Source organism: Oryza glaberrima, chromosome 6 (assembly GCF_000147395.1).
Source record: "Oryza glaberrima chromosome 6, OglaRS2, whole genome shotgun sequence".
Classification (NCBI taxonomy): Eukaryota; Viridiplantae; Streptophyta; class Magnoliopsida; order Poales; family Poaceae; genus Oryza; species Oryza glaberrima.
Genome location: NC_068331.1, coordinates 15,061,751 through 15,071,452, shown reverse-complemented (window position 1 = coordinate 15,071,452; position 9,702 = coordinate 15,061,751). Strand labels below are relative to the sequence as shown.

General features: G+C 42.7%; 1 non-coding gene across 1 annotated transcript; it reads left to right on the top strand.

The window, feature by feature from the left end:
* The first annotated feature begins 9,380 nt into the window (after positions 1 to 9,380).
* LOC127778174 (small nucleolar RNA R71) lies at positions 9,381 to 9,487 on the top strand. The gene has a single exon (XR_008018442.1). It is a non-coding gene; the product is annotated as a small nucleolar RNA R71 (small nucleolar RNA).
* The last annotated feature ends 215 nt before the right edge of the window (positions 9,488 to 9,702 follow it).

Here is a 9,702-nt window from a genome sequence, read left to right as displayed (position 1 = left end):
TGTCGAGAGGAACTCAGGGTTCATCAGGCTGCTAGTAATAAGTTTACCTCTTCTGCATTATTTTGGTGGACTTATGTTAGTAATAAACCTGAAACTTGGGATGAATTGAAAACCATGATGAGAAAACGCTTTGTGACATCTTATTACAAATGTACTCTTCGGGAGAAATTAGAACATCTGAAACAAGGTGACAGAACTATTAGGGAGTACATTCATGAATTTAAGGTCTGTATCATCTACAGTGGTCTCAAAGAGTGCAATGAAAATACAATGCGTATATTTTTCAATGGGCTTAATTCTGAAATTCAGGTTTTGCTTGATAATGTGACATATAATCATATTGGGCACCTATTCATGCTTGCTCGTAGCATTGAGAGTCAGATCATATCAAAGGCGAGGATGCATGACCAATGTGATTTATCTCCTATTTCTGAATCCCCAATATACTTATGTAATGATGATGTGCAAACATTGGAGGAGCAATCTTTTGTCTCCCCTGTTACTAACGTTTTGCGGGAAGATCAGCACATCCAAGAAAAGGAGAATGGTATACTTGAGAAGAAAGAGGATGAAGCACCTGCGATGTCTGAAGAAAGTTCGCAAGGTAAATTAAATGGTGCTGAGAGAAATGAAGGTGAGTATTCTCAAGTTGAGCTACACTTGTCCACTTTTCATGCTATAGTAGAGCAATCATTAGTGGAATCAATTGCTGAGTTGCCTTTGTCACAAGTTGATTTACTTGCTGTTCCTTGTGATAAAGAAGAGTTGTGCGATAATGCTTCACTTATATCCATGCCACAACTAGTGAATGAACATGCTATTCCTGTTGTTAATACTAACTGCACTGATTTTAAGCATGTTGTTCACATTGCTAATAGAGTAGAGGAACGTGAATTGCTATCTTCTTTAAATATTTTGGGCTATGTTCAGTTTGATGATTTTTGTGAGCTCGATAATTTGAAGAAGAAATTATTTGCTAAGTCTGATTTGCCTTGTCCAACTAGTGCTATTTTTCATATATTTGGTGAATCTGATGATAGAGGAATATATTTGGTGCATAGAGTTTACATATCTTCAGATTTAGAACCTCCTATACATGTGGATAAAACATGCAAGCTAGAGAGAAATGTTATTGCTAACAAAATTATCTCGAGTTTGTTTTGTTTGATTTGATGAAACAGGTTGTTTTAAATCGACCACGCGTTGAGCACCATATGGAAAAACCGAGGACGGTTTTCCGTGAAGAAGGGGAGGATGATGTGATCATGGCTATTATGGATACAACCATTGCTCACATCATGGATGAACAAGATGATATCAAGATCAAGTCCTCTAAGTGCTGGAATCAGATTCGGCCGCCTACTACACTGCTGACTTCAAACGGCCGCCGAATCTGCATACGACCTCCGTTTTCAGCCCATGAGTACTTGATGGAAAGCTCTCGGAGTCCTCTTTCCAATGGATTCAGCTTCATCGCCAAATACCATCCCAGTCAGCCGAAATCACAAAAAGAAGGTGCTGCGTCACCTATAATTTTCCTATGGGCTTGTAACTTCGTCTGGGACCCCGGCCCATGTGGGGCCCATGTGGGGTGCGCCCCAATCAGGTGGAGGACGACCTAGGGTCCTCCTATCTCTATAAATAGCTTGGTACCCCTTCAGCGTATCGCGGGTTTTGTTTAGATGAAAGTTTAGCCATTGCTACTTCGCTTGCAGCGCGCGTGTCGGCTAGACCGTCCGTCTGCTTGTATTCGAAACCCCAACTTTCGTGTGTATTCATTCCTATTTGCAATTCAGATTGCTTTTATCTTGTTCTTGCTTGTTTCTTCGATTTGCTTGCAGGAATAAGGTTGATCTGCACCGGCAAGATCAACAACCCACGGAGAGGTGTATCGATCGCTAAGGCGCAGCACAACGTCTCGTACGGTTGTAGTCGGATCGTCAACGTTTCTCCCAAATCGTAGTTATCATAACTCACCGTAAGATCGGGCCAACAACAGCCTTGAGTGTCGAGAGGAACTCAGGGTCCATCACCTGGTCACTCAGCATGTAGTAGGCTTGTCTTTCCGATCATTGACAAGGTTGAGGTCGGCGTCATTCAGGAGAAGTCACGGAGCTTCGGCATCCTCCATCGAGACATCAGCTGATGAACGAGCGCTAGACTCGTCATGATGACTTGACGAAGAGCCGGACCCCTTGAACAAACGAGACAGTCGCCTCCTCGTTCTGCACAATGGAGCAAGAACGGACTAACTCGGCGGGGGTTAGAGTAACAAGAGTAATTGCAAAAGCAAGCATTATACCCGCACCAAAGCATTTCTCAGATAAGCTAGTAGTATAATCAGTATAACATGAACATAATGTAAAGTAGGCATTCGTATACTCGGGAAGTATTTCAATACCATAAATATATAAAGAAGACTATTCTAAATAAAGTACAAAGCTTACAAAGGAGAAGAGAAGAGCTACTAGAGCCATACCCGAACTCTTCCGAAGGCTTCCGGACTCCCGATTTCTACTCTATTCCTATTCCACTAGCTTAAGAACACTAAACTAACTTGAGAGAATATGAGAGAGCTCTTGCTTGAGGTGTGTGAGTGAAGTGAGAAGGTGAGGGGTTTATATAGCCTTCCAATGACGGTTGTGACGGTTGGAATGGTCGGAAATACCCTCCAACCTTCATTGGGAGCTAATCCACACCGTCCAGCTGCAATCCTGCATCAAATGGTGCCAAGGGGGTTTGGCCGAACCCCCTGGTTCGGCCGAACCAGGGGCCGGCCCAACCTGGCCCAAATTCGGCAGGTGGCCTCCTCCGTTGTTCTTCTTCGTAGACTTGTGAATTTTGGCCCAATTCATCATGTCAATTCTGAGTTCTTGACCCATTCGTACATAAGTCTGGTTCTTGACATCGTCTGATTGATTTATCGTCTGAGTTGATGTCGATTCTCCTCCACTTTTATGGTTATTCTCTGCAAAAGGTTAGTGAACCAAATACTAGTGGAATAGTATTATTCTAACATATATATGCATTGCAAGCCTAACTAGTTCTCCTCTATTTTGGTAATATTGACGGTCGAAACTGATCGCTAACGACCGTCAACACAGACGCAGAACAAAAAATGACTAGGAGCATGCATCTATAACTCATAGAACAATTAGAAAGCCAAGTGAAACTCACCTTATTGCAACTTATAAAAACTCTGAGATATTGCATTATCTTAAATAGTAATATATAGATATGTCTTCCAAAATCCAAATAATGTTATTGCCTGTAAACACAATATAAGTTATTAGTTAATACAAGCCAATAAAAATATTACTGAAAGTAATATATATAGATAAGGAATAAGGTTTAGAACATACATGGCATCCTGTGTATCCTTTTCCTGACGTTTTTTCATCTTATGAAAACGATCGACAATCACATCATTAGTGATTGTGCCCAACATATCCTTCTCTACAAAGCAGATGAGGATATGGCTCAGAAACTTGTCACCTCTTGTTGCGCAAAGCAAACTCTTTAGTGCCTTGTTGTGAAAACTATTACGGTCACCAACATGAGTCACCAATCTCTTTGTCTTGTTCCAAGAGTAGAAACCTTCTATGACAAATGCATCATACCCATAGTGATTATCTTTTATGCTGTCCCTAAACAAATAGCAACATAAACAATATGCTTTGTCATCTTTTTCACTATACTCTAGCCAATTAGCATATTTATCAAACCAAGATGGATTGAACTGCCTCTTCTTATTCCCAATCAACCTATACAGATATTGAAAATCATCATGTGGCTGATATGGTCCCGAAACTAAATACTTTCTCCTTATATCTTCATGTTGATTGGGATGATAATCTGCCATCTCTTCCTTTTACTAGGATCCCAAGGAAGCTTGTCCAAATCAATTGGTTGAGGCACTGCAAAATTTTCTCTCGGTATTGGTCTAGATGCATTTGCACTAGAACTTCCTCTAGTGGTGTTCATAGTTGATGGATTTCTAATAAAAAACTTGTCCATTATCTTTCCTATAAAATCATGAGAAGGTTGATTAGATAGAGCACATGAGGAGGGAGACCTAGGGCTAGGGATCCATCCACTATAACTATTCACAGGGAAGAGGAGTACTTACCAGGGAGGGAGGCAGAGAGGACAGCGAGCAGAGCACCGCTCAGGTGCTGACGATGAAGAGCGATCGAGGAAGGAAGGAAGTAGCGATGGCGGCGAAGATGAACCGATGCGGGGGAAGCGCGATGAATGGGCTTAGAACAGGAGCGGATGTTCGACGTCCCCTCGACTCACGCACGCGCGATGGAAGGAACGAAAACTATGGGGAGTGGGGTCCTTTTTTCCAAATGGACTGGGGGCCCATAGGTCATACTACTATGAATATACCTAGGAGCATAAATTTTGACATGAGTCCAGGGCCCCCATCGTGTGTACATTAAATCTGCCCCTGCACGTATTCACCGGCAGCATCATTCCAACCAATTGGAGGCGGCTTAAACAACCATTTGATGGCCTTATGCCAGTCAGAAATAACACACATAAACTTCCCATATCCTATTACCTCCTTCCGTAGCCATCTCATAAACCAGCCCCAATTTGTACTATCCTCCTTCTCCACAATTGCAAATGCAAGAGGTATCAGCTGATTATTAGCATCATAACCACAAGCAATTAACAATCTGCCTTTGTACCTCCCTGATAAAAAGCATGCATCAACACTTATTACTGGATGCAAGTAGGGAATGGCTTCAATGCATGGTCCAAATACCCAAGCCACACTTTGAAATGATCGCCGCCCTTCCTGATTCATGGGCTTTGACAAAAGAACATATTTTGTACCTGCATTTTTAGCATTAATAGCATCTAGAAAATGGATTCTCTCTTCCACGCCATAATTTATTATAAGATATTTTGAGCCCATAAGAACCTTCCCAACTACCGAAAAGTTGTGCTATTGCTTTCTCTCTTCCACACCATAATTTATTATAAGATGGCTTCGCATTTCTATATCTTTGTTGGACTAGTGATCTCGCATTTTTTCTACTCAATTCCAGGTCATCCTTTAATGCATCACGTATCACATTAGCAATCATAGAAGATGATAACTGAGCATGATCAAATCTATCAGCCGGTGCTCGACAGGTGTGAGCATAGGGACATTTCCTTAGCATCCAACCTGAACCTATTTTTGTTGGAATTGCATAGAGCCTCCACATGTAGCTATTATAAGTGCATTCAGCTACTATTTTAGACTGACTACTTGTGCTATACTTGATTTCTGAATTTTTACATATATGAAACTCGCCTATAGCAATTTGTAGGCGCTCTTTTGAATCAAAAGTCTTTCCTTGTGCTAGTGGGTTAGAAAATTGATTCTTACGTCCAAAGAAACTCTCGTCTGCTGTTGTCTTCCTCAACACAGATATATCACTAAATGCTTTTATAGGATTTTGTCCAGATGCACGCATAAAAGGAAATGCATTGACAGAATGAACAACTCATGGTTCTGGGGGACTCATCATCTGAACTATTATCAAGGGCAGCATCAAAATCATGCTCGTTGTCATCATCCAGTCCAAATCTATCCTCACCAAGATCTGTCTCCTCACCTGCATATGTGTCTTCTGCAGCATTGTTATCATCTATAGTTGGTTGTGTTTCGCAATCCACATTATCCTGGTTGACAGGTGGAGACAACTGAACTGTTGTTGAATGTATACCATGTGCTAAAGTGGGTACAACCTTTGCTTGTGAATGAACTGTACCTGGCTCCAAAGAAACACCTAAACCATCCCTTCCGAGTGCCTAGTTGATGCAACCAAGGTTGTACTATTAACCTGACTTGATCTTGCTTCCGTAGAGGCGCATTTGACATAAAGCTCAACAACCTGCCCATATTTCTTCTCAAATATCATCTTCCATCCCCTATCTTCATAAATAGGAATCAATTGAAAATATTGTGGTCCAGGATTTCCGATATCAAATCGAGATTGGATACTCATTGCACAATTATCCTCAGTGTACCCAAGGGCTTGAAAATTTTCTTTTTTGACTTCCTCAAAGGTTTTAGCCTCAACTGCTGGAAAAGTTATTTTTGGAGGAATATTATATTCCACACCCTTAGCTCCATGTTGTATTTTCCCATCAACATACACTAGAACAATAATCATTTTTTCTCCGCCAACTCTACAAAACAAACTAAATAAGTTAGCAAAACAAGTTATATAAATATTAGTTAGATAATAATCTGCAGATATATCCATTCATGTTTAAAAAATGTTGTTTTGCTTAGTAAAAATGTCAATGAACAGCTCATAAGTTAAGAATATGCAGTACCGATCCAACTACAATAACAAATGAATAAATTATGTCTAATTAAGAAAGTAAATGGGCTATCTACAATAAAGCAAACATGTCAATATATAAAGTATGTTTGAACAACTAATCAATGATAATTATATAAACGTATGCATGGGCACCTGCTGTTAGTGATATGCCCTAGAGGCAATCATAGAGATGATTTTATCACATAATATGTTTACATATTTATCCGACATTGTTCCTTGAAATAGATAACTCCTTATTGGTTAATGAATATGTGATTCTTTCATGAGACTCTTTATGTTGTTTGTTACTATTTCTAAAGGATCCCTGATCAAATATCATATGTGGAACAAATGTGTTTATATGATCAGCACATGTATTAATTGATGATCATGTCTCATGGATCATGGTATAGAGATACCAAATTAATAATGTGGACACATGTTGGTGAACATGTTGTTGGGTAGACCCAACATGAGACACTGCAAGAGCCATATGTGTTGTGTCATCAGTGATCTCATTTAGTGTTGGTGTTGAATCCTTAGATCTAAGATTATCATGGTTCTCAACATGTGTAGTAGCTTACTTAGGGACTGCTAAACACTACTCCGTAAATGGGTAGCTATAAAAGTAGTTTTCGGGTATGCTATGAAACATGTAGTGGGATATGAATAATCAAGATGGGATTTGCCCCTCCCATGGAGAGATATCTCTGTGCCCCTCGATATTGCAGATTATGGAAGTGCATGGCCATGCCAAAGGTGATTGAGGAGTCAATCACAAGTTATATAATCTATCAACAGGTTTGAGTGAATGATTGAGCTATTAGAGGATGGCACATATCTAGCCTTGAGCTTAATCGATATCGTGAGGCAAAGGGGTTCATACAAGTATACACTAGAGGTTCAGCCGATATGATCTTTATGTATGCCCGGTGGGTCAATACGTTCTGCTAGGGGCCGCTGTTGATGCGTGGACCGAAAAGGAGTTTTCGGGTTACAGCCGAGTATATATGAACCTACAGGGTCGCACGCTTAATGGGCCGGAATAAGGGGATTGGATAGAGATCCAATATGAGCTTAATTCGGATAGGGATCCGAATAGGAGTCCTACAGGCCTTGGAGGCCCGAGTGATGGATCCTATATATTCGTGAGGGGTGTGACCGGCGGAGGCATCGCATCACGTGAGAAACCCTAGCCGTCACTTCCCTCCCCGAGCAAAACCCTAGCCGCGCGCGGGTGCTAGCACATCTGCGCGTGGCGTTCCGTCTCTGTACGTGTGGATACCGGTAGAGGCGCCGCTGCTTTGCGGTGCTGATCGGCGTGGGAGTACGGTGAGGAGAACGCACGAGGAGGAGAAGGTCGAGCTGGTGCAATCGACTACTTCCTCTACATCGATGCGCGCTACTTCGCGAGAGTTCCTTCGACTTCTCAGCGTCTTCTTCCGCTGCACAGCGCGCCGAGTGGTAACAATCTATGATCTAATACTTGCATGGTTCCTGGTTTACGCGATAGAAAATTTTGATTTATGCTATCGTAGCCTACGCGTATCCCAACACCTGCATGTTGCCTCACAGCGGAAAATGCATGCAGATCAATAGACGTATGCATGTGTGATGGAACTTGCAGAGCCGCTGTTGCCTCACACGGTGAGCAGCCAACGAACGCAGCGCCAAGGACACCTTGGCTGGATTGGTGGCGCTGACTGATGGTGAAATCGAAGGCGCCGGTGTCAACAGCGGGAGTGACGACGTACGGAAATCACAGCTAACACATACGACGATGTGCCAGCGAACGGCGAGCGGCGAATACTAAACCTCTAGGTCGATCGATTTTTTTCACGTTGTGCCATCGACGCAATAGGTTTTCCTTTCTATAATTCTTGTTTTGTTATGCATTTCTGGTCTGGCTGCACCAACAAGCTGGTGTACGCTGTTTCCAGTAGCATCGACATCTGGCCGCTGTTTCGCTGCGCTCAACTGCGCTCTATCGCTGCACCACCGCCGCTGCCATCAGGAGCAGGTGTCCGACAACCTCCGTCTGTCACTATAAGTCTCGTCCTCTGAAATGAATTTTATTTGCTTGTCGTAGATGTAAGCCCTCGTCAATTTTTCATGTGGGAGGAGTATTAGAGTAGCTAGCAGATTAAGCTTTCTTTCGACACGTGCAAGACTTGAATGTCAGTTACAGGAAGTTAGTCATGTAAAAATTGTTGAAGTGTGCTGAATATATAGAATGAATTTTGCCACATGGTGTCGAGCCAGGCATGATGGGACAGATGGCAATGGCATTGCCGCGCCAAATGGAGGTGGGTGCTGGCCGCCGAATGCCGCACTAGCCCTTGGGCTGACTGTGAGCAGCCAATTTCTGCAGGGGATGGCAAGGTGCAGCAGCGGTAGGGTGTCTGGCCAAGGTTGCCGTGTGCGCGCGATGGTGTGAGAGCGCAGTCGATCGATGGGTGCTGTAGCGGCAGGACGTTCTGTTTATCATTTGCTTAGATGGAAGTATGAAACTATTAACTGGGAGCAAGTTTCATATGAGTATGAGTTTAGAGCATTTGAGACGTTGTAGAGCTCTAGCAGATAGTCAGTCTCTGGAGATGTGGAACACAACTGGCCGCCGCCTTCATGTGGTTTGACTGGTATGTCTCAGGCTAAAGTTGATTGGCACGCCGAGTCCCAGCAATATATCCTATGATCCCTACTTGATGCTTCGGGTTTCATATTATGTTGGATATTTGACTTGATAGGGAAACGATGAGATTGGATGTTTTATTGGGAACTCATCCAACTAAATATTTATATTTCACACTGTCATTTCAAGTAGCGTACATAATATTTAACCCGGGGTGTTCCCATAGTATGCATGCCCCACTAACAAGGTTGGGGTCGTTCTTCACTCCGCCCTTGGTTGGAAACCATCTTCTCAATCAATTCTGTGCGTGAGCAGCAGTGAGTGAGAAGAAGGCTCCTCCAACAGTAGCATCTATATGATAACGGGCCAACTATGTCAGCCCATTGTAGAAATTTTAGGTGATGAGCTAGTTGTCCATCCCATGGTGAGGACACACCAGGATGTATTCATGGAGTCTCCCCCATGCCTCTAGAATTGAATCATTGGTTGCCTGCTAGAAACTCGAGATCTTTCCACGAAGGGTATTGGTTTTGCCCATTAGGAAAAACCTCGTGATAAACGCAGTTGAACACCTCTCCCAATTGTCCACAGCACCTCTCTCGGAATAGAACCAATGCTTCAGTCTCTCGAGTAGAGAACGGAAACAGACGGAGCCTCATCCTAGGTCACTCCTTTGATGATGATGGTGTTGCAGAGCTCAAGGAATTGTTGGAGATGGGCGTTAGCGTCCTCATTGGC